This window comes from Notamacropus eugenii, chromosome 4, assembly GCF_028372415.1.
Source record: "Notamacropus eugenii isolate mMacEug1 chromosome 4, mMacEug1.pri_v2, whole genome shotgun sequence".
Taxonomy (NCBI): domain Eukaryota; kingdom Metazoa; phylum Chordata; class Mammalia; order Diprotodontia; family Macropodidae; genus Notamacropus; species Notamacropus eugenii.
This window is the reverse complement of record NC_092875.1, coordinates 361,911,588-361,936,287: the sequence shown is the minus strand read 5'-3', so window position 1 is coordinate 361,936,287 and position 24,700 is coordinate 361,911,588.

The window sequence follows — 24,700 nt, the reverse complement described above, 5'->3', positions numbered from 1 at the left end:
TCTTCTACCCTGGGCTGCTGGTTTGTTTTTTCCTTGTTTGTTTTTAATTTTTGTTTTCATACTCTGTGGTAAGGTTCATATGCTTATTCATGTGACTTGTGGGCCTTGGCAGCTATACTCCAGGAGCAGGGAACTAATCAGTCAATACACAATGATTAGCTTTGTGGTATTTCAATTTAAAAAGTCACATCAATTATTGTCTATCAATTGTTTTCAGGATCAATAACAGTGTACAAAGGAGATGTTATGATATATTTAAAAGCTTCAATGCTTGATAAAGAATTCCCAGGAAGGTAATTGAGAGTCTGAGGGATATAAAATTTAGCAACACAGATCTGGAAGAGAATATTCCAAGAAAGGTTGAGGTTAGCCACCTACAAGGTGCTTTTCACAGGGGAAAAACAGTTATAGTTAGTAGTATAGAGACCATCAAAGATATGCTGCATGGATATATCCTAGGAAATTATTCAAGTGAAATATGCAGTGCAGAGAAGTTCTCAAGCTACCAAGACAAGGTCAGAGAAGGGCTTATAATAAAAAGTGGATCGTGCCGAAATACAGTGCTTGAGGTAGTATCCATGTAAATTGTCCAAGATCAAGGTAGAATAAAAGGAAGACAGACATATCTAGGCCTGCTTCTAGTTAACAAAATACAGCTAATAGAAACTTTGCAAATGAATTTCAGGGAGTCCCTAGACCTCTAAAAAGGGGAGGAGGAGGGATGAATCAGAAAGAAAAAGACTTCTGAAAAAGATGTGAGAAAGCAAAGAGAGTACATTCAAAGAGGCAGAAAAAGAAAAGACAGTTATAGGAAATGAATAAGAGGTGTGCTAAGAGGGTTTCTCATCTTCTTTTATGAACAAGAGATGGAGGAAGTACATGTCTTAGAAGTAACAGCTCTGTCTGTAGTCCAGAAAAGGTGAGAGGAGATAGAATCTAGGATAATGAAGGGAAATACCAAAGAGAATGAAGATAAGATACTTACCTTAGATGAAAAACAAATTTCAGAATTTGGAAATACTGGAAAGGGGGAGATGATGAAAACCAAGAAAAAAACATTTTTATTTCACTATTTTCCAATTACTTATCAAAAGTTTTAATATTTAATTTTTAAAATTTTGAGTAACAACTTATCTCCCTCCCTTCCACCTTCCACCCCTTGAAAAAGCAAGCAATATGATGTCAATTCTATGTGTGAATTTATGCAAAACACATTTCTATATCAGGCATGTTGCAAAAGAAAACACACACAAAAGCACCTTATTTTTGCTACCACAAAAAGAAGTTATAAATATTTTGTACAAATAAGTCTTTTTTGTTTTCTTCTTTGATTTCTTTGGGATACAGATATAGTAGTGGTGTTGCTGGCTCAAAAAGTTTGAAGTTTTATTGTTTTTTGAGGCACAGTTCCAAATTGTTCTCCAGGATGGTTGGACAAGTTCACAATTCTACCAACAGAGAATTAATGTTCCAGTTTTTCCACAACCTCTCCAGAATTTGTCATTTTCCTTTTCTGCATGTTAGCCAGTCTAATAGATGTGAGGTAGAATAGAACAGAATATCGAGAGCTTTGATTTCTGTTTTGTTTTTTTTTTTTTTTTCCTGAAAACTGTCTGGTCTTATCTTTCCACCATTTATCTATTGGGGAATGACTCTTATTTTTATGAAGTTAGTTCAGTTCCCTACATATTTGAAAAAGGAGGCCTTTATCAAAGAAACCTAATATAAATATTTAAGTTTCCTGCTTTTCTTCTAATTATTTTTTTTCTTGATTTCTTCTACATCTCCAACTTTATCCATAGATTTTAGTGGTACATTTTTGCCATCCTTCCCTAATTTACTTGTGACATAACACTTCATCTTTAAACAATATATCCATTTTGAACTTATTTTGATAAACATTGTGAGATGTTGGGCTATGTTTACTTTCTACCAAACTGTTTTTCAGTTTTCCCAGCAAATTTTGTCCAATGGTGAGTTCTTGCCTCCCAAAATTTGGCTCTTTGGGTTTATCAACATTAGATTACTCTAATCTACCACTTTATATTGTATACCTAATCTATTTCATAGGAAATCTGGCTTCATTCGTTCACAGTTTTCATTGGTTATCTTAATATTCTTAACTTTTTGTTTTTTTTCCACCTCTATAAAATACGTATTTGGTAACGTGAGTGGTATGACACCAAATAAGTCAATTAACTTAGGTACAAATGTCCTTTTTATTGTATTGGCTTGGGCTCTTCATGAAAAATACTATTTTTCCAATTATTTAGATCTGTCTTTATTTGTGTAAAAAGTACTTCACAATTGTCTTTATATAATGTCTAGGTTCATCTTGGCAGGTATACTCCCAAGTATTTTATATTGCTTATGGTTATTTTAAAGGGAATTTCTTTTTTTTCTATTTTCTCCTGCTGAATTTTGTTGACATAGTTATCCCTTCCACATTGCGACTTTCCCCAGCATGATTTCAATATATCATAGGTCAGCATAATAAACTAAATGGGAATTTTGGGGGAGTTTTGTGGAAGCCACAGATGACACATGAAGGCCAGCAGATGCCATAGAAAAAAAAATTTAGAATCTCAGAAATGCATAAAACATATGTTTAATATCAACCCAAATTTTACAATAAGGTACTATAAATACTCTATAAAATAAAAATTTTTTAAAAAGTAGACTTCTTTTCTGGTACAAAGGGAAGGCCAAAAAACTTTATGCAGCTTTTCCAGATTAGTCAGGGTTAGAGAGGAAAACTGAACCCCTAAACCTCATGATGTGGAAGAGATAACTGTAGTAGGAATCTGAGGCAATTAGAAAAGCATTCAAGAGACTTTGAGTAGGAATTTAAATGAAACATGGAAGGATTTCATAAAACCATGTAGATACAGACAAACACAATATAAAATAGGAGTACTTGCTTCAGTTCTTAAATATCCATGATTTCAGTATCAATAGTTACTACCTCACTGCAGATCATGACTTTTCTACACTTTAAGTAATTGTCTTCATGCTTTGTTGGTCTGAAAAAAAAAGTACAGATAAGAAGTTAACCTTCTGTTTCCAACCTGCTCAGGATATAGGTCTACCGGTTCTCAAAAGGATAGATCAGATTCTGGATATTAGGGAGTGCTTGTCTAAAGCCACAGAAGTTGGGGAAGGGATGTTTTATATGAGGAACTCGCAGTAAACCAGTTTGACCAGAACACAGTGCTGTACATGAAAGGATGTAAAGTAAAATAAAACTAAGAAGGTAAGCAGAATCCCATCTCTCTTGCTTCACGATTCAGCATAAGAACCACCTTCTACATTCAATGTTTCTCAATGCCCCTCCCTGCCAACTGCAAATTCTTCTACTCCTAATCTACCTTGTATTTATTCTTTGCACTTATGTGTATAAATTTGTATTGCTTCCTCTCTCATTAGAATATAAACTTATTGAGAAGGAGGTTTGTGGGGGTCAGCTAGCTGGCACAGTGGATAGAGCACTGGCCCTGGAGTTGGGAGGATCTAAGTTCAAATCCAGCCTCAGAAGTTTACAGGCTCTGTGACCCTAAACAAGTCACTTAACCCAGATTGCTTCCAAAAATAAAAGATTAAAAAAAGAGAATAAAGATTGTTTCCTTCTTGGTATTTGTATCCTCAAAAGTTAACGCAATGCATGACAACAAGTGGGTGTTTAATAAATTCTTATTTATTTATTGTCTGAAGTAAGAGATTGAAAAGGAGCCAAATAGAAGGCTACCACAGTTTTTCAGGCCAAAAGTAATTGGAGACTGACTTAAACTAGAGGCTATGTGAGTTGAGACAGTGGAACAGATGTGAGATGTTTTGCAGGTAGTCAATCGTCAGTCAATAAATATAAGAATTGGAAACAAAACACAAATCTGTGCTTTGAGAGAGAGGGGAGAAGGCAAGGATGATTACAAGGTTGAAAACCAGAATAAGTGGAATAAAGGGGGACAGAAATTAAGTGTGAAGAAAGGATAGATTTGGAGGGAATATGAGTTCTATTTTGGGTATGTTGAATTTGAGATGCGAGTGGGACATCCATATGTAAATGTCCAAAAGGTGGTTGGTAACATAAGACTAGAGTTCAAAGGGACATAGGGACAACAAAAATCATTAAAATGTGAACTATGAAGCATAACATTTTAAATTTGTCTAAGATAATTAGGATTGTGAGATACTTGGATATTCCAATTAATAAGCATTTTTGTTAACTGTCTTCTACCAATCAACCAAAAAGTACTAATTAAACTCAGATATACGCCAGGGATAGTGCTGTATTTTAGATAAACAAGAACTTTTTGAAAATGGAATAGCACAACTCAAAATGTATTTCTCAAACCTGGGAAATTAGAGTAATACAGGACGTTGGCCCTGGAGTCAAATGATCTGGGCTCAGATCCAAATTCTTTATTTATTATCTCTGTGAGTTTGGACAAGTCATTTAAGCTCCTTGGGTCTCAGTTTACTTATCTGCACAACTAAGTGATTTGACTGGATGTTTCTGGAGGTCTCTTTCAGCTCTAAATCTTTGTTCCTATAAACTTCATGTTAAATCAGGAATAATCATCTGTATCTATTTATTTGTGTTTGTTAGTTTGTGTATTTCCTCAAAACAGCTGTATAAGATCATTAATGTATTATCCTCAATCCACAGATGAGGCAACTGAGATTTGAGATAAAAATATATTCTCTCTATTATATATTTAGATTAAGGCAAAATAATACCTGTTTCTTTTTCAAATAAACAAACACAGTTTTGGTTAAGATGAAAAGCTAAAGAATTTAAGGAGTAGAAGAAATATTTCCACTTGCCAAATTAATTAATGGAGGGAATAAATAAAAAGACAAAGATGAAAAAGCGTACTCTAGACCCAGCTAGAGAGCAAATAATGGATTTCTTATTTTTTGAAGCTTAAATTTCCTCTATTTACTTTTAAGAACAAAACCTAAATATTAGAACTAAATTACTCATTAGTCCTCAGATTCCTTACACATCACCACCAAATCCCCACTAATTCTTGAAGACCTAAGATGTCACCTGCCTGATAATGCTTTCTCTGACTCATGAACCTCCCTGCCCCCATGGAAGAGGCAAGATCCAATCCCACATATTTTATAATATCTTATTACTGTCATGCCTAAGCACTTCTATTTTCCTTTAGTTAAAAGTAACCTCTTACATGAGTCTTTTACTGAACTCCCCACCCCACTCACTTTTACATGATGCTTTTCCCAAAATGAACATAAATTCCTTGAGTACAGGAACTATTGTGTTAAAATGCAGGATGGGACAATGGGAAAAGAAATGGATGTGCAGTGAGAGGACCTGTGTTAGAATCCTCACTCCCCTGCTTAATACCTGTGTGACCTTCCATAAAGTTATTCTCTGGGTACCAGTTTCCATCTATAAAATGGAGTAGAACTAGATATCCATTAAGATCTCTTTCAGTTGTTATTCGGCAATCATATTTTTTCCTTCTGTATATCTGGTGTCAAATAGCACCTGGCACATAGTAATGACTTAAATATTTATCAATTTGAAAAATGTATATTCCTTATCACCCTTTCTCTTGAAGACAGGGAATGACTTGTATTCATCTTAGTATGTCCCCTGCACCTAACACATTTACCTATATATAATAGGCACTTAATAAATGTTTGCTAAATGGAACTGAATTTTTTGGAATGAATATCTCCCAAGTTCAGATGAACTGTTGTCCTCCTTCTATCCCTCCCCCAGCCAGCTCACTGAAAATTTCATAGTTACCTAGTTATTCCTGTCTTCAGGCCAAGGGAATGGTACATTTCAGAATACAAAGTAAATGAGAACCATACCAAGCAGTCTTAATATTAAAGATTTCAATGGTCAGGCAATTTTCTGCTACAGTGATAGGGCACTTCTGAATGCACTCAGTCTTGTATTAGGCATTGCTATTAATCTTTCACTTTCATAAGCATTACGTCAACTTGAAAATTTTTCAAAAAAGAAGTCATTTTCTTCTGCCCAGAGATTTTTTAGTTTGTGAAGAAATTTAAATAAAACAATAATCTAATTTTGAGAGGGGGATCAAGAAGAGCTTTTATTTTAAATTAAATCAATATGGAAATCATCCTTTGAATAGTGTCTGTTCCATTACCATAATAAAATATTTCTGGTTTGGTTATTAATTTTCAGAAGGTTTTGTTTTTTTGTTTTTTATTTGAACAAAAAGCAGTCAATTTTTGTAGTTGTTTTAATTATAGCATTGTAGCTATTATCTTGTAGTTAAATTGTGTGTAAGAAATGTGCCTTAATTGGTTCTCCAACATTAATGGAACTCAAGACACATCACCATCAAACACTGAAAATGCCCTCCTATAGGACTCACTCTCTTTAATCATTCCAAACAAAAGAGTAAGAGATATTTGAATACAGAGACCAGTTTACTTTGATATTCCCTTTTTAAAAATTATATAGAAGTTGTTATTCCTTTTAAATATACAATAAAGTTATACAACTTTTTTCTCCCCCTACCCTGGGGATGACTACTATTACACACACACACATAAAGCCATAAGGGTGTGTGTGTGTGTGTGTGTGTGTGTGTACGTTTGTTTGTTTTCTAGATGGAAATAGCATCTTTTTTCGAAGGACCTTTATAGTTGAGCTTTTATAATAGTCAGAATGACTTAGTCCCTCAAAGTTGTTCTTAAAACAAGAACAGTTATTACTGTAGTTACAGTTATTACTGTATACAGCATTCTCTTAGTTCTACTTATTTCATTTTTCATTATTTTGTGCAAGAATTTCCATGTTTTTTTCCAAAATCATCAAGCTCATCATTTCTTATAGCAAAGTAATATTCTGTCATATACCACAATTTGTTTAGCTATTCCTTGATAGTCATGCTTGCAGTTTTCAGTGTTTTGCCACCACAAGGAGAGCTGCTATAAATATTTTAGAGCACATCAGTTCTTGTCCTTCTCCCTTAGTCATCTTGGGAAATAGACCTAATAGTGCTATTACTGGGCCAAAGGTAGTTTAATAATTCTTTGAGTATAATTCTAAATCATTCTCCAAAATGGTTGGATCAGCTCACAGATTCACCAACAATGAATTGAGATCACAATTTTTTCACATATCTTCCAAAATTTATCAATTTTCCCTTCTATCTTTTTAGCCAGTCTTATAGATATAAAATGTTGTGTCAAGTTTGCTTTAATTTGCATTTCTCTAATCAATAATGATTTAGAGAATTTTATTCATATGACTATAAATTGATTTGATTTCTTCATTGGAAAACTGCCTATTCATACCCTTTGACTATTTATCAGTTGAAGATGACTCATATTCTTATAGATTTTACAAAATTCTTTATACATTTGAAATATAAGATCTCTATCTGAGTAACTATCTATAAATCCCCCCTCCCATTTTCTGCTTTCGTTCTGATCCTGTCTATATTGATTTTATGAATACAAAATCTTTTAAGTAGAGAAACCAGAAATTTGGCAAATGACTGAGAAGCTTCACAAGATCAGTAATACTAAAATAAAGGAGTTCAAGTGAAGGCCATCAGTCTAGTTAGCACCGCCTGGCCCTTTGGATTTCCCCCACAAAGATTTGCATGATAACCAGTGACATTATACTGAGGAGGTATGTGTATGCTGTGGGGGAAGGTTGGGAAAATCTTGTCATCCCCTCTTCATACAGCCCTCTGGCCATTATGCTAAATATAGTAGATGAAGGATCATGTTTATGACTGTAGTTGAAAGGAGTTTTCAACCCTAAGTCAAGTAAGAAACAGATCTAGAATCTGAAAGTTGAGTAAGAGGAAATGCAATTCAAAGGCTAGATTTTATCTTAGCCTGAGATATTTTCCTGAGGAGGAGAAGAATGGACTGAACGAACCTTCAGAGACATCTGGGATTTGGAGTTTTTGCTCATCTCCTAAAGCAAAGGTTCTCCCTCCGTAACTTTTCCAGGCCTTTCTTTTAACCCCACTGAGTCCCAAACTATGTGATGTTATAGGTATCCCTTCCGTATCTTGACTTTCCCCATCACAGTTTTGATATGTCACGGGTCAACAGAAGAAATTAAATGAGGAGGGTGGGGGGAGAGGGGAAAGTAGAAGCAGTGGTCTGCTTCAGTTCTCACATCAAACCCCTATAAAAATGACTACAAACAAATTATAGAGCAACAGAAGCCACAAAATGACAGTGAAACATTTCTTGCCCAAGACAATCGGAAAGGCTGTCAGGATGGGTCTATTGCATCAGGTCTACCCAGTGTGGGCCACCCCAGTGCATACTGTGCTGGAGCATGTCTCAGGGTGCTGAGTCATTAGCAGCTTCAATGGTTTCTAGATTTTTCAACCCACAAAAGTCAAAGGCAGCTTCAAAGTTTAGGGGGAACTATCTCTCACCTGGGTGAGATAGGAACTTTGTCCTCCCCAGTCCCAGCCCCAGCCCCAGCCTCAGAGAAGCAGAAGCTACTACTTTAGTGACTGCTGCTTCTGGAGCTCTCAGCCTACAGACAGTGAGGGAATCAAACTGTTTATCTGGGTTGCAGTCCTGAGTGGTGGTCCTGAGGCAAGGAGGAGCACAGTGATGTGGAGCTTGTGGCAGCTGTGGAGAGGAATCCTACTTGCAATTCTAGGGCAGAAAACAGTGCTTGTGGTTGCTCACAGACCAAAGTGCAGGTCAGGATAGAAGTGAATACCTCTCCTTTGATCATATCTCTTTGGAGAAACTGAAAATTTATAGGTCCCTAGTTGTATCTCTGAAAACAGTTGCATAAAATCCTTGAAACTTGGGGCAGTACAACCTCCACTTAACAAAAAACCCAAAAGTCAAATAATTGACTGGGAAAATGACCAAAAATGGGGAAAATAAGATTATATAAGGTTACTTTTTTGGTGAAAAGGTAATTTTTTATGTCCCTGGGAATGAGGAAGATCTAAGTATACAACTTGAGGAAAAGAGCAAGGCCAAGATTTTTACATCCAAAGCCTCCAAGAAATGTTTTCAGGCCATTTAAGAACTCAAAAAGGATTTTGAAAATCAAGAAAGAAAAATGGAGGAAAAATCGGTTGGAGAAAAGAAAGTGATGCAAGAAAACCATGAAAAATGAATCAATAGCTTGCTAAAGGAGACTCTAAAAATGATGAAGAAAATAACACCTTTAAAAATAGACTAACCTAAATGGCATGAGGTCCAAAACCCAATGAGGAGAAGAATACCTTAAAAAGCAGAAATGGCCAAATGAAAAAGGAGGTAAAAAGAAAAAATTCGTGGAAGAAAACAATTCCTTAAAAATTAGAATGGAGTAAATGGAAGCTAATGTCTTTATGAAAAATCAAGATGTTATAAAACAAGATCAAAACAATGAAAAAATAGAAGACAATGCGAAATATCTCATTGGGAAAACAACTAACCTAGAAAATAGATAGAGGAGAGATAATTTAAAAATTATTGATCTACCTGAAAATTAAAAATTTTAAATTTATTTGATTTAATTTTCAAATTTAATTTTTAATTAGTTAAGTATTAAATATACATTTAAATAAATATTTAATAATATAATTATATATGTGTACATATAAAATGAACATAAAAATAAAAACATATTTGAAATGTGCATAATTAAATATATAATATAAATTTAAATAAAGTTAATTAAAAAATAAAAATTTACAAATGAAACAAATAATTAAATTTAATTTTAAAAAATTAAAAAGCATCTAGGCATCGTCTTTCAAGAAATTTTCTAGGAAAATTGTCCTGATAATTGAGAAGCAGAGGCAAAATAGAAATGGAAAGAATCAATCAATCATCTCCTGAAAAATATCACAAAAGGAAAAGTCCTAGCAATGTTGTAGCCAAATTTCAGAGTTTCCAGGTCAAGGACAAAATATTATAAGCAGCCAGAAAAAAAAAAAAAACTATTAAAGTGCTGTGGAAACACAATCAGGATAACAGAGGCTTTAACAGCTTCTACACAAAGAAATCAGAGGGCTTGAAATATGATATTCCTCAGGTCAAATGAACTATGATTGAAACCAAGGATCACCTACCCAACGAAACTGAGTATAATCCTTCAGAGGAAAAAAATGGATATTCAATGAAATAGAGGACTTCCAAGCATTCTTGTTGAAAAGACCAGAGCTACATAGAAAATAAGACTTTCAAATACAAGAATTAAGAGAAACAAAAAGGTAAACAGGAAAGAAAAGCCATAAGGAACTCATTAAAATTGAACTGTTTACATTATTTAATGGAAAGATGATATTTGTAACTCATGAGACCTTTCTCAGTATTAGGGTAATAAGAGGAAATATATATATATATATGTGTATGTATATGTATATTGTATATATATCTATATGTAGGTATATATAAATATGTATATGTGTGTACCTGTATTTGTGTATATATATATGTATATATGTGTGTGTGTATATATATATATATGGTGTGTGTGTGTGTGCGTGTGTGTAGACAGAGGGCACAGGGTGAGCTGAATATGAAGTAAGGATACCTAAAACATAAAATTAAATGTCAAGAGGAATGTACTGGGAGAAAGAGAAAGGGAGAGGTAGAATGTAATAAATCATCTCACATAAAAGAGGCAAGAAAGAGCTTTTACAATGATGCGGAAGAGGGGGGAGGGGAGAGGGAATAAATGACTCTTTTATGCTCATTGAACTTGGATTAAGGATGGAATAACACACATTCAACTGGGTATGGAAATCTATTTTACCCTGCCGGAAGGCAGAAGTGAAGGGGATAGGAGGGGGAGGATAATAAAAGGAATGGAAGATTGGGGGAAGGGGTAATCAGAAGCAAACAATATTGTGGGAATGGAGTAGATCCAGGGAGAGGATGGAATCAATGGAGGGCAGTACAGAATAGAGAGAAATGTGGTTCATCTTTCACAACATGATTGTTATGCAAGTGTTTTGCATGGTGACACATGTATGACATATCAAATTGATAGCTTTCTCAATGAGGGTTGGTGGGGAGGGAAGAAGAGAGAAAATGGTGAATTCCAAGCTTTAGAAATGAATGTTAAAAATTGTTTTTGCATGCAAATGGAAAATAATATGTACAGGCAATGAGGTATAGAAATCATCTTGCACTACAGAAAAATAGAGGGGAGGAGGATGAGAGAAGGGGGGCATGGTAGAAAGGAGGGCAGATTAGCAGAAAGGGTAGTTGTGGTGCATTCTGTCCTGGGATGGGGAGATGGGAGAGAAGGAGAGAAAATTTGGATTCAAAATCTTGTGGAATGTTGAATGTTGAGATTGTTGAATGTTAAAAATTGAAAATATATTAATTTTGTAATAAAAGGGAAAAAGAAATTAAATGGGAATTTTGTGTAAACCACAGATAACACACAAAAGCTAGCAGATGACACAGGAAAAAGTTAAGAAGCAAAAAAATGCATAAAATGCATGTGTAGTATTACATAATATCAACCTATTTTTGTCTTATAATATGATTAAAATTCAGACTTCTTCTCTGGTATGAAGTAAAAATATTTTACATGTTTTTTTCAAGATTGTAAGGTGTTGTCCCCCAGTCCCCATGATGTATGAGGGTTAACTGTATTTTGCTTTAGGAAATGAGCAAAAATAATAATTCTCAGAAGTCTATGAAGGTCCAGGCCAGTCTTTGTCCCTCTAGGGGAGGTGTTCCACCATGGTCTTGTGATCACTGGTTTTATAGATTATTGACAAATCTGGGGAGTTCAGTGTCCTAATAGAGTGCTAAGTTTGGAGCCAGGAAAACCTGCATTCAGATTTGACCTCTGACACTAGCTATGTGACTTTGTTCAAATCACTTCCTTTCTTTCTACCATAGTATCCTCAACTGTGATAATAGTGCCTACTTCACAAGCCTATCGTGAGGATCGAATATCATAATATTGGTAAAGCACCTAGCATAGTGCCTGGTACATAGTAGTCACTCAGTGTAATAGTTGTTCCCTTTCCCCTTTATGAATCATAATTGAAAGTTTCATTGACCACAATAGCAAATATACTCCTAAGTGCCCTGACCAGCAAATTCCTTTGTAAATCACCTTCTTTTCCTCAATGGAAGTGTTGTAGTCTGTGGGAGACTACACATGAGAGAAATCTTTCTTGATGCATCTTGCCATGTTACTTAATTGGATGTACTTTGTTTTAAATCGAACTGTTCAATTGTCTGGTAAAAGAAATACTTTTTGTGATTTGGGTGCTAATGAGTTATGCTTTTGGTGCTCAGCTATGCCTACAATATGCCTTTGACCTTGGGTAGTGGTCAAAGAAGACCACATATGGGAAAGTAAATAGAAAATGCATTCAACATTGAAAATGATTCACAGAGGGGGGCGGAGCCAAGATGGCAGAGTAGAAAGACGCACATACACTAGCTCTGAACCCACAGCCCAGAGAATATCTGTAAAAAAGAACTCCCGGTGAATTCTGGAGCAGCAGAGGCCACAGAACGGTGGAGCAGAGGAGATTTCTGTTCCACAGAGCCCTTCAAACCTCTCTCAAAAGGTCCATCGTGCTGCGGACACGGAGCCGAGCCCAGCCCTGCCACGGCCACGCGGCACAGAGAGGAGCAGAGCCGAACGAGCTTCGGGGACAGAATCTCCCGCGGCCACGCGGGTCCCTCTACCCACAGGTGAAGGGGTTGATGAGAGGGTCTCTTTGGTTGGTCGAGAGGGGAGTGGGGTGGCCCCATAACTCAGGCCCCCTCAGGAGGCAGCAGCAGAGGCAGCGGGAGACCAGGGCTCTCCAAGCAGGCAGGAACACAGATTCATTGTTGAAGGTCTCTGCATAAACCCCCTGAGGAAACTGAGCCCGTGAGGCGGCCCTGCCTCCACCTGGGCACCTTAACTTTATCTCACACTGAATAGCAGCCCTGTCCCCTCCCAAAGCCCTGAGGCTGGGAAGCAGCATTTGAATCTCAGACCCCAAGCACTGGCTGGGAGGATCCAGAGGCAAAGTGGGTGCGAAGAGAATATTCAGAAGTCAAGTCACTGGCTGGGAAAATGCCCAGAAAAGGGAAAAGAAATAAGACTATAGAAGGTTACTTTCTTGGTGAACAGGTATTTCCTCCCTTCCTTTCTAATGAGGAAGAACAATGCTTACCATCAGGGAAAGACACAGCAGGCAAGGCTTCTGTATCCCAGCCCACTCAATGGGCTTAGGCCATGGAAGAGCTCAAAAAGGATTTTGAAAATCAAGTTAGAGAGGTGGAAGAAAAGCTGGAAAGAGAAATGAGAGACATGCAAGTAAAGCATGAAAAGCAAGTAAACACCCTGCTAAAGGAGACCCAAAAAAATGCTGAAGAAAATAACACCTTGAAAAATAGGTTAACTCAATTGGAAAAAGAGGTTCAAGAAGCCAATGAGGAGAAGAATGCTTTCAAAAGCAGAATTAGCCAAATGGAAAAGAAGGTTCAAAAGCTCACTGAAGAAAATAGTTCTTTCAAAATTAGAATGGAACAGATGGAGGCTAATGACTTTATGAGAAACCAAGAAATCACAAAACAAAACCAAAAGAATGAAAAAATGGAAGATAATGTGAAATATCTCATTGGAAAAACAACTGACCTGGAAAATAGATCCAGGAGAGAAAACTTAAAAATTATGGGCCTACCTGAAAGCCATGATCAAAAAAAGAGCCTAGACATCATCTTTCATGGAATTATCAAGGAAAACTGCCCTGAGATTCTAGAACCAGAGGGCAAAATAAGTATTCAAGGAATCGACAGAACACCACCTGAAAGAGATCCAAAAAGAGAAACTCCTAGGAACATCGTGGCCAAATTCCAGAGTTCCCAGGTCAAGGAGAAAATATTGCAAGCAGCTAGAAAGAAACAATTCAAGTATTGTGGAAATAGATTCAGGATAACACAAGATCTAGCAGCTTCTACATTAAGGGATCAAAGGACATGGAATAGGATATTCCAGAAGTCAAAGGAACTAGGACTAAAACCAAGAATCACCTACCCAGCAAAACTGAGTACAGTACTTCAGGGGAAAAAATGGTCTTTCAATAAAATAGAGGACTTTCAAGTATTCTTGATGAAAAGACTAGAGCTGAAAAGAAAATTTGACTTTCAAACACAAGAATGAAGAGAAGTATGAAAAGGTGAACAGCAAAGAGAAGTCATAAGGGACTTACTAAAGTTGAACTGTTTACATTCCTACATAGAAAGACAATATTTGTAACTCTTGAAACTTTTCAGTATCTGGGTACTGGGTGGGAATACACACATACATATGTACACGCACACGCACACACACATAGAGACAGAGTGCACAGAGGGAATTGAAGAGGATGGGATCATATCTTAAAAAAATGAAATCAAGCAGTGAGAGAGAAATATATTGGGAGGAGAAAGGGATAAATGGAATGGGGCAAATTATCTCTCATAAAAGAGGCAAGCAAAAGACTTATTAGTGGAGGGATAAAGAGGGGAGGTGAGAGAAAAACATGAAGTTTACTCTCACCACATTCCACTAAAGGACGGAATAAAATACACACTCATTTTGGTATGAAAACCTATCTTACAATACAGGAAAGTGGGGGAGAAGGGGATAAGCAGGGTGGGGGGGATGATGGAAGGGAGGGCATGGGGAGGAGGGAGCAATTTGAGGTCAACACTCATGGGGAGGGACATGATCAAAAGAGAGAATAGAAGTAATGGGGGACAGGATAGGATGGAGGGAAATATAGTTAGTCTTATACAACACGACTATTATGGAAGTCATTTGCAAAACTACACAGATTTGGCTTATATTGAATTACTTGCCTTCCAAAGGGAAGGGGTGGGGAGGGAGGGAGGTAAAGAAGTTGGAACTCAAAGTTTTAGGAACAACTATTGAGTACTGTTCTTGCCAGTAGGAAATAAGAAATACAGGTAAAGGGGTATAGAAAGTTATCTGGCCCTACAGGACAAAGGAGAAGATGGAGACAAGGGCAGAGAGGGATGGTAGAAGAGAGAGCAGATTGGTGGTAGAGGCAATTAGAACGCTCGGTGTTTTGGGGTGGGGGGAGGGGACAAAAGGGGAGAAAATTTGGAACCCAAAATTTTGTTAAAATGAATGCTAAAAGTTAAATAAAAAAAAAAAAGAAAATGATTCACAGTTTCGTAATACACAGAGATCAATGTCAGGTTTTAATGAAAATAAGGCTGAAAATAGCACCCAACTTGTAGCCAAATGAAAGCATTCTACATTATGTCCTTTACACCTACTTCATATTAATCATGATATGCCCGAAAAAAAAATGTAAGCAAAACCAGCTAGTCAATTAGCAAAGTATCTGATACCAAACTCTGAGTATAAAATACATTAAAGTAATTTCAATTAAAAAATGTTAATGCAAAAAGTTCACTGAAAATAATGCATGAGGAAAAGAAAAGACAGATATTCATAAAGAGGATTTTATTTTTTCAGTATCGTAAAAGGAAACCACTTATCTCACAAGCAGTTTTAATTTACTATGTTTAAATCTTTAAAATTAATTTCCTAGACATTAAGAAAATAACATAAAAATTTTATCTTAGTTGTTATTGTCTCTCAACTTTTCCTTTGGTCTGCTTCCTTTGTTGTCTTTTCATTTAGCCAGACATAATTCTGCATAAGATGTAGAACACAAAAGAAAAATTTCATCTTTACAGCAATTATCAGATAATTGTGAAAACAATTGACATCTTACTCTAAGTTATTGTACTTCAATTTAGCAATTATTTTTACTTTTCAATATGGAAATTCATTTCAAGATAAGTATTTATTTAGCACCTACTCATCTTCTAACTTTAGAGTAGATACCACGGAGGGAGAGGGGTATTACAATAACACAAAATATATAGTACATTTCTTGCACCAAAGGGATTGGATCTTCTCTTCTGGAAGATAATTAAAGGATAGGACAAAGATTAACCTAGTTTTTCAGTATGATGTATATGAATAAAACTCCATATTGTTGGACAGAATAATTACTCAATACTCTGTGCATGCAAGAGGGGCAGGGTTGGTTAAAGCTTAGAGGAGAAGAGATTTTTCTTCCTTTCACCTTTTTGAGAGGGATGTGGTTCCAGACCTATGGAAAAAAAGAAAACACTCTGAGAAGCAATAGAGGCAGCACCTCAATTTGTGCTTGATTTATAGTTTATGTCTCTGGATTGGGTACTTCCCCCTTGGTTGAGATTGAAGACTCTCAGTTAAGCTGATGCATATCTTTTCTCAGTTGGAGAACTTGTTCACTTTATACATTGTCTGGTATATTTTAATCTCCTTTGAGTATTTAAAATTATCTTTTCTATAACTAACATTTGGTGGGAAACAGTCAATCCTGTGGATATAAGCTTGGGACAATCCTTAACCTTTAAGTGATAGTCATGAGGAAAGTGGCTTGAATCTAAGGATGAAATCATTTCCCTGAGACTATTAACATTTACTGAGGCAGATAGAATCTCTTATCTACCTCTGAGAAGACCAGAGTTATAAACCTAGTGGCTCTATCCTCCTGCTCCCCTCCAGTCAGGATCCAAAACTTCCCTGGAGATGAGTAGACAAGGTTCCTAAGTAGCAATATACTCACCTTGTATAATGAAGTGGTTAAGCAAATATAACCAAGTTATAAAATGTAATATGCACTATATATGTTAGGAGTAGTAAAGAAAGAAAAGAATTGAATGTTGGTTGGAGTTATCAAGGAAGACTTCTTGGAAGAAGTTGGTTGTGAAGGATAGACAAGAATCATATAAGTAAGTATAGAGAAAGACTTAGGCCTATTGTACGTGTTACTGTGGGTAGGAAAACCATCTTAATTAAAATGGACGGCTGATTTTAGTAGGAATAGTAGCAAAAGTTGGAGAGGCATTACGTGGGGAAAGATGAAGGATATCCTCCAAGATGAAGAGAAAGAATTAAAACTTGATCTTGTTCCTGAATAGGTTAGACTGGCTGAAAGTGATTAGCTAGGTGATGCAGTGAAAAGAGTGATGAGCCTGGAGTCAGGAAGACTCATAAGTTCAGATCTGGGCACAGACACTTATTTGTTGTGTGAACCTAGGCAAGTCACTTAACACTGTTTGCCTCAGTTTCCTTATCTATAAAATGAGCTAGAGAAGCAAATGGCAAGCCACTTTCTTTGCTAAGAAAAACTCAAATGTGCTCATGAAGAGTTGGACAAGACTGAAAATAATTGAACAAGAAACTGAAAGTGGTGATTGAGGAAATTACGTCTAAAATATGAAAACCATTATTTTCTCCAAATATATATGTTCCTATGTTGTGTATCACTACTCTATTGCATCAAATTTCACTTTTTGAGGGAAGACAGAGATATCATGGCCCAAATTTGTGATTTCGTTGTTGTAGGGAGGTCCCCATGAGGAAATTCTTTCTACTAAAGAAGAATGACTGAAATTGCACAACTAAAATTCTGATAGCGTTAACTGGAAGACATTTATTTTATTTTCTTTGTCTTTCTGCTGACTATACTACTATTTGCTGTGCTGTTCCCTCTGAGAGAATGTAAGCTCTTTTAGTTCAGATACTACATTATTTTCATTTTTATATCCCGGGGATCTAGCACAGTATCAGTCCCACAAGTGCTTCATAAATGCAAATTTAGTAATTGATGGACAGGTTCATGAACATATGACTGTGAAGGGCCATGTAGTGCAAATCCATCATTTCACATATGAGGAACCAAGGCCCTTCCTGAGAGGTAAGTAACTCGTTAAAGGTCATACACAGTAAGTGGCAGACATGGAATTTGAAACATATCCAGATTCAGCACTCATTCTACTTCAACACGTGGCCTCTCCAGGAGAATTCCAAAGTGAGAAATTCTTCACACTTCAGAAAATAAAAATCAGACACTGAATCTCTAGCAATAAGAAACTAGCAAATCTTTCAATGTAATATATTTTCCTTATTTCTAATGTTGGTGACACCATGAATTAGAAGCATTTTCTTTTTTTTTCCAGCATTTACATTCTTAAAGAAAGATGAATGGTTCACCGAGGCAAAAAAGAAAGGTTTAGGCAAAGTGGTAATATCTTTGTAGTTTCATTTATAACAGGTCCACTTTGTGAATCTAAGTTCAAATAGCTTAGGACCATTTAATTACTTTAAATCTGTTAAGTATTAAAGGCTTAAATGAGAATGCACTAATGGGTGCCTGTCTAGAATATGAGACTAATTCTTCCAGATTCCATGTTATTTAAATGCCCAAGGCTATGCTGGCTTCTTCTGTTTGATTAGCTTATAATTTAAAATGATAAACTCATGATATTTGCCTAAATAGGTTTTATGCCATTAGTCTGACAAAAAATACAGCTCTCTATGAGAACAAAAAGGAAGGTGGCCTGTAATACTACGTACATCAGGAAGCCAGTAATACCTATTAATACTAAAAGCTTGGACAACTAATATTAAAGTTGTAGAGGATTTTGTGAGGTTACTCAAGTTTTAGATGTCCATAAGAAAAAAAGGATGAGGTCCTCTCCAGACTTTCTATCACCTGGAGGTACTCTGGTGTTTATACACTAACATTTTATTCCCTTGGGTTGGGCGGATGTTATCCGTAGTAATGAAATCCTCCATGTTAGCTTCCTGGTGAAGTTTCTTGAGGCTGGGTTACTTTGCTACTTCTCTTGCCCTAGTCTGCCTTTTTCAGCTACTTTAGTTGTCCTGTATTTTTTGTCTCCAATGTGTATTTCCTTTCCTGAAGCTTTTCTAAAAGAAATTGTGTTAGGAAAGTGGTCATGAAAAATTATTCTTATTTCTTGTGGCAATTTGAAAAGGGATAGATGGATAAAGATGAACATTTTTAAAAGAATAGGAAGCTGAAGCAATTAAATTGCAATTAAAATCAAACCAACATGTTCAATTTCCTTCAGACATAGAATTCTCAATTGGCTGGATTAGTATTATTGCTATGTTGATCAGACCCTGTAAGTACAGTTAAAATATAAAATTATACATGAATGTATTAAATTGAATGAATCAATATTCATTCATTAGATGTCTACTATGAGTAAGGTACTATGCTACATGCTGGTGATAAAAAGAATGAAACAACTTCTAATTATATATAACATATCCTAAAAGGGTATTAAAACCAGAATTACAATAATGTAAACTATATATCTGTGTAGTAATTTCATGTTAAATAATATGGCTCTTTTCATGGAGCTTAGTTGGTATTACACTTATAATTCTATTTACCACAATGGTGGTTTGGTTTGGTTTGGTTTGGTTTCTGTTGCTTTTATATATCACAAATGACCCTTTGAATATAGATGTTGATCTCAGTTCAAACCCCTCATCTGCAAAACTCTAACCATTTGACCATAGACAAGTCACTTATTCTCTCAGTGCCTCAGGTAACTTTCTAAGAACGTAAATTAAAAACAACACCACTATTTTAGTAGGGAAGTTATCTACATCAAGAATTCCTAGAACTTTCCAGTGAATTCACAGATTTACTCACCATTCTAATTATACATACACACATATGTATATATACATATATTTTTACATATACATATTTATTATGCATGTATATAAACATGCATTAATATACAATTTCTAAAAACAGCAACAGTATCTATAATTGAAATGAATAGTTTTGCAGTGATATCTAGATCTGAAAATTATATGAAGACCTTAGTGTGGATGTATGTATCTGCTTGTTATTCACCTGTGATATCACAAGGGGAGAAAGGATGACAAGAAATCTCCATAGGAATTTAAATAATACAAAAATTTAAAGGTATAAATATCTTCCTTTATTTTCCATCATCAGCAGTAGTACTCTGTTTCTCTCAGGACAAGTATTCTCTTTGTCAGTTTCCCATTTTCAATCATTAATTTATCACAATTTAAAATTCCTAATAATTTCCAGAGCTAAAGATTTTTTTTTCCCTTTTACTTATAACAATGATTAAAATCAGTGGTGTGAAATTCTTGCTCAATTTTACTCAAGATTTAGCTATATTTCATGTTCTAAACTCTTTGAGCATCCCTTGAATGATTGCACATATGCTAAAGGACTATTTGTAGTATATACACTTTAAGTATTTCCCTTTCTTTGATTGACTTTTCAAGTAATCACCTCTCAAATCACCACTCAAAGCTTTCACAAATTATCTCACTGTATCATTTTTGTAATAGGAGTATACCTTTATTATCTATCTGCTTCTTGAGGAAATCCTCTTTTCCAAGGGGTTTCTGAACACAGGCTAAACTTTCATCTACTCATATTGCAGCCCTATTCAGAATTTAGAAATAGTTCATCAAGCTTTAACTCCATCTGAATCCTTACTAAGTGAAGCAGTGTTTCAATGAAGAATAAAATAGAATGATTTTACGCCACCAATGATTTGTTCCCTCCCCTCCTTCTCTCTCTCTCTCTCTCTCTCTCTCTCTCTCTCTCTCTCTCTCTCTCTCTCTCTCCATTCATTCATTCAACTACAATGAAAGACCAGGTTTCCTAATCTTCACAATAAACATCAAAAAAAGTGATTAGCTTTGCATTCATAAGAGCTAAGTGCTAGCTTATCAGAAGTAGCAGTTATGATCCAGTTTATTTCTAGAGTTCAAAAAATTAACCTAGTTTATCAAATCTGGAGAATCTGAATGACAGGTATTTCCTTGTCTGAATTATTTCAACACTGTTCCCTAATGAGGATAAATGGGAGAGTGTACATGGAATTCAAAATTAAATGGTGTGGTTCAGTCTCAAAAATAAGTTATTTATGGTTTTATTTGTGTCTCTTTCATTTTCATTAGGCAAAATACTTCCTGGTGAATTTTCTTACATTTCACCATACTGGAAAAATCATTACAAAAAAACATGCAAACATTTGGATGGGGTGAGTGTGGTTGTGGTTGTGTGGTTTGTTCTTTGTTCTCAAAGAGGACAATGACTTTAGGAAGATCATGCCTTGATTTGCAAGAGAATTCAATTTAAATGAGGGAAGGTGGTGCAAAGTCACCAGTCTCAATTTTTCCTCTAGAGTCATGAGGGTCCAATGGCCAGATATAGATCCAGAGAACTGGAGATGGCCTGTAGACCTTGCTTTTTCATGAGAAGGAACAGAATGACCCAATCCACTCAGGAAGCTTTAACACTGAGAGGCAAATGATGGACAGCGGTAAGTACACATAAGGTGCCAGAACATTGAAGAGAAAAGACACTTGAGCAAAGAGACTGTTCCAGTATGCATGACATCCAAAGAGCAAATTAAGTTGTATTTTCTGATTAATGAATTGAATTTTTTTGCAAATTTAATCCAGTAAATATCATAAATTTAAACTCTATGCAAAACTTCTGATTAGATAGTGTTTATACAAAAGGCACAGAAAATAAAAATTCTCCATATACTGTTTTTAAGGAACTAATATTAAATTTATAAAGTATAATTCTATTTTGAGTTTATAGCATAAGAATGTGACTAGTGCATAGAAAGGGCGATAGAGAGACTGCAGAGATCTGAGGGATGTATTTCTTCCTAAGTATCAAAAAAAGATATCATCAGAGATGATCCTTCAAGAAAAAGAGAGGGCTTAGAGAATGGTTCATGTGGGAAAAGTTTGAGAAGAACAGAGAATATCTGATAGATCTGTTAAGCTATAATATAAAGTATATAATGTATGAAGAGAGAAATTATTATTTGAATGAAACTTGTAGTAAGCATTTAAATAGTTGTTGACTAAAAAGATTAGTGTGACATAGGCTGAAGCTAGAAAACAGAGGGTCTTGAATGCAAACTCTAATTTTATATATAATTTTGTATATAATGGAAAGCTATCACAGGTTCTTGAGCATTTAGGTTGATCTCATCAGAACTATGCATTGGGATCTCTATTTTATATCCATATAAAGGACGTCATAAAGAAAGGAGAAATGAGAAACCAAGAAAACATTGTAATGATCCAAGTAACTGATGAGGAAGGTCTAAAGTAAAGGTGATAGTGACTTTCATTTAATGAAACAAATAGTCACCTGGTAACAACTCTTTACAAGGCCAATAAAAGAAGTTGTTGGGGATACTATGATTAAAAATACAGCAGCTCTGCCCTCTAGCAGCTTATGATTTGGTGGTAGAGAGATTAATTGCATATGAATAAAGCAAAGTAGCTTGTGATGTGTCACAAAAATCACATATATGATAGGACTTCAGGGAGAGAAGAGATCACTTCTAGCAGAGAAGGCTTCAAAAGGTAGGTTATATATTTGAATCATAAATAGTATATCTATACATTGTGGGACTACAAGTCAACTGAAACTGTTTATATGGTTAAAGCAGCTTGTAAAAAATTGGGAGGCACTATTAATGGTCATAAAAATTTCAAAAGAAATGACAGTCTCTATACAGATACAGTTTACTCCACAATAAATTTTATAAATCCAACTCTCCTTCCTCTCATGGTAATGGTAAACAGAGAAATAGAGATATCATTAATTATTAAAATTTGCCACCAATTAACAGAACCTCTTCTGTGCCATAATTGTAATCTCTCTATTTGTAAACTGAGACTGCCATAAAAATGAAGGTCTAATTTGTTCTCAGAGAATGAAATGGACAGAAATAATGGAATCATTGCTGGACACAAGCACCAGTTCATATAAGATGCTCTTATCTAATTCACTAGATTCTTACAGCTCTGAGGATATGTTATTCTTGAATAGCTGAATTATAAGGAAGGGGAACAAAAGTCTTGAGGGCTCTTTTATCCCAAAAATGAATACAATTTTCTCGTATGTGATTTTGCCTGAGACAAAAGAAGGAAACCTGAGAGGCTTTACCAATAAATTTCTGTTTATATTGTTATTCTGGCTTCTCTTCTAATAAATATCTATATGAAATTATACCCCCACATCAATAATTTAATGACAATAACAGGTTTCTTCTTTTTCCTACTTTTTTCTCGAAAATTCTTTTTAAAGAAATATGTCTCATGTAAATAATACTTAATACACACACATGCATGCATATATGCATGCAAACACTATATACATACATACACATACATATACATATATGGATACATATGTGTATATACATATATAGAGAGAAACACACATATATAGAGAGATATAGGTAGAAGACTAGGTATATATATATAGATAGATAGATTTTTTTAAAATATTCATTTTATAGTTAAATACAAAATGAGAGGGGAAAGAACATTTCCATGTTCACCATAGGACATCAGAGATGATTTAATATAAAACAATAAATTTCCATTGCAAGAAAACCTATCTAATAAATACTACATATTATTTTTAAAGCTACCCAAGTTTCTGTGATTCCTCCTAGGTTTCTTTTGTTCTCTGAGGTGTACTGTTACCCTAGAGAAGGCTACAATTAAACATGAATACACACACATATACATACACACAAATATACATATATGTAACACCATACCATGCAAATTTTTATTTGTCAATTCTTCCTCTGGAGGGGGTTAGCATCTTCCTTCATAGATCCAAGTAATTCCATGTTTGTTTGTTTTTTGGCTTGGTTTGTATTTTTTTCCTAAATCCACTAGCTCATCATTCCATGACAGCTCATCATGGTAATATCCCATCACATTCATATACCACAGTTTGTTTAGTCATTCTTCAAATAAAGAGCATCTATAATTTTAGCCAGTCCGGTAAGTGTAAGATAATACCTCAAGTTGTTTCAATTTGTTTCTCTAATCAATAATATTTTAGAGCATTTTTCATATGATGTTATATAGTTTTGATTTTCTCATCTAATATGTCTGTTCATATCCCTTGATCATTTTCAAATGAGGTATGACTATATATATATATATATGTATGTAGAGAGAGACAGAGAGGGACAGAGAGAGAGAGAGAGAGAGAGAGAGATTTATATTTTTATATGTACATGTCCTTTGCAACTTAGGAATTATTTCACTATGGTAATCTCAGTGTCTCCTATATATTTCTGTTACAGTTTCATTTAGCATGTTGCCCATCAATGGAATGCATGAATAGAACTACTAACTGATGTTTTCACGATTTTAACCATACTTCACTTAGGAAATGAGACATCAAGCTTTGAATAATGCATAAACAGAATTTGGCAAATATTGAGTAATACAAATTTAATTGTAACCAAAAGATCATTAAAAATTAGTTTAAATCACATTGTTTGAAATTAAAAGCAGATTTTTTTTATCTTGACTGAAATGAGAGACAATTTAGCAAGAATGATAATTCCATTAAATTAACTGAAAATATATTGTCCAAATTAAATGAAACAAGGATGAAGCCAACGGAAAATTATCTTGATATCTTCTCAAGGTTAAGCCATGATTTTTATAATAATTAGTCCTTTGGAATTAACTATATGAAATTCATAAATAGACCCAAGGAAAAGCATGTCGTCAATATTTTCATCAAATTTTCTGAAAGTCCAGGGTAAAGTTCCTGGAATGAAAACTGTAACTGTTACGTGTTAGATTTAAAGAAAATTACTCCAGGAGTTGTAACAATAATTTCTATTATGTTTTACATAAGAAGGAAAATTTCAAGAAAATCTGACCTAAGTAGATGTCACCTAAATGCACAATTTATATACCTAAGTATGCACAGGACTTGACAATATTCCTTGCCTTCAAGGCCTTAAGAATTAAGATTGGGTTGATAGGACCAAATTAGAACCACCT